The 2,165-nt window shown below is 42.2% G+C and overlaps 1 protein-coding gene across 1 annotated transcript in view; it reads right to left on the minus strand.

Moving 5' to 3' along the window:
* ARHGEF38 (Rho guanine nucleotide exchange factor (GEF) 38) overlaps window positions 1-2,165 on the minus strand; it is a 140,021-nt gene that overhangs the window by 66,050 nt on the left and 71,806 nt on the right. The gene's annotated exons all lie outside the window — the stretch shown is intronic.

Here is a 2,165-nt window from a genome sequence, read left to right on the forward strand (position 1 = left end):
AAAAAAAAAAAAAAAAAAAAAGAACAATTTATAACATCCTGTGTTAAATATTCATTAAAGACAGGCACTGGGCTATCCTTTATATATGATTTTATTTAATCTTCATAAAAACCACGTGGGGTAGGTATTATTACCTCCAATTTCCAGATGAGAAACTGAAAGCCAGTGAGATTTTATAACTTGCCTAAAATCACACATCCAGCAGTAGGAAGAGCCAGGATGTAACCCAAGTCAACCTGATATTAAAACCTGTGTGTTCTTAAATTGTACGAAATCATCTAAGTAGAAACAAGAGCCACGTCTCATACCCCAGCTCTAAAGACTGAAAATCCATTTGCTATCTGGACACTCTGCTTAAGTCTGAGATTTTAAAATCCACTCTCTCTTGGCACGATAGTCCAGACAACTCCCTCAGCTCTCAGATCTGCAAGCGTGTGCCTCTGTGTCTGAACGTGAACCTCATCCAAGCCGCAAGGTTATTACTGAGTAAATTCTCCTCCTGGTTTATCGAGGTATCAGGGAAAGTTCCCCTCTGGCACTAGGGCTGTGAACCATAAACTCTTCTTCGTGCCATCTAAGGACAGAGAAATGGGACACCGTGCTGTTCATTTGGTAGTAACATGACTGTATCACTACGAAACAGCACAAGTTGTGTCACTGCTCACCAACGATCCGCTCATCTTATACCACGCAAGTGCTCTGGTGGAAGTTCGGTGGTAGGAGTGAGCAGTGAGCTCTGTGTTGCTGTACCTGCCACGTACGGATCGCCGAGGCCGCCGTGGCGCTCTCCAGCCAAAGCGAACTGCCGCTTTCCTGTGTGAGAACTTCCTGGACTCTCTTGCCTTGAGGTCTGACCTCATTTCTCACTTAGGAAGCTTTTTGCACCCACTCCCCACCTTTCTAAATCGTTCAACTCCAAGCTCAAAAGCCACATTCTAAATCAAGCGTTTCTGCGTCATCCGTGTTGGACTCTATTAATCTCTCCCTGTGACCTGTATTAATCAGCTATTGCTGCAGAACAAAAATCACCCCCAAAACTTAAAGGCCTCAAACAACATTTGTTTTCTAACCATCGTGTGGGTTGACGATTGGGCAGGGTTCAGCTGGAAGGGGGTTTACTGATCTGCTTGCATGCCGTCGGTGGGTTGGTTGGAGGCTCGATGAGGAGGACCTTTCTCACAAGCCTGAGCAGTTGGTTGTGTTGCTGGGGATGGTGGGTGGGTGGGCCTCTCTCTTCTCCAGCAGAGAGCAAAAGGTTGTAACGCTGTTGTAGAACATCATTTGGCCTCATTTTATCGGTCAAACAAAGTCAGGAGGCCAACTCAGATACAAAGGGTGAGGATATTAAAATAAGTCTCCAACTAATTCTTTTACAAGCAAGGCCTTACTATTTAATGTTTTCACAAATTTTTTTAATCTTCCTCAAAGTTGTAATTTATGATTAGGAAATTTGAAATTGGGAACATCCTCAATTGAGTCTTCTCTGTAAACCATATTTTTAAAACTTTTAAGTTGAACTAATTTTAGACTTAAAGTTGCAAAATAAAATACAGATAGTTTTCAAATATTCCTCACCCAGCTTTCTCAATGCTAAAATCTAATGTAACCATAATGCAATTGTTAGAAAAAGAAAATTCACTTTGATGCGATGCTATCCACTAAATGAAACACCGTATGTGGATTTCAGCACTGATGCTCTTTTACCGTTCTGGGGTCTACCCAGGCTCCAGCTTGCGGTTGCCACTCTGCCTTAGTTTCCCCACATCTGTAACTGTTCCTTATCCTTATCCTTTATGACCTCGATACTTTAGAACAATATTGATCAGTTACTTTGTCAGGTGTTCTTATCTGAATTTGTCTAATGATGTCTAACATTTTCTTATGATGATCATGATTGCACACTTTTTGAGCAAGAACACCACTGATACGATGTCCCTCTTGTGTATGAAGTTCATGGCATGAGTGTGTGTTGTTCCCTGGGTTTGTTGACGTTAATCACTTGGTTAAGGTAGTCTCTGCTGGGTTTCTCACTGTGAAGTTGCTGTCTTTCCCTTTGAGGTTAGTAACTACTTACGGAGAAGCTTTGAGATTATGACAGGTGGATCTCTCCTCTTTCACCCACGGAACCTAGCATCGATCAGGAGATTTTGTCTGCAACAGTTAGG

The sequence above is a fragment of the Propithecus coquereli genome, unplaced genomic scaffold (genome assembly GCF_000956105.1).
Source record: "Propithecus coquereli isolate 6110/MARCELLA unplaced genomic scaffold, Pcoq_1.0 Scaffold46, whole genome shotgun sequence".
In the NCBI taxonomy this organism is placed as follows: Eukaryota; Metazoa; Chordata; class Mammalia; order Primates; family Indriidae; genus Propithecus; species Propithecus coquereli.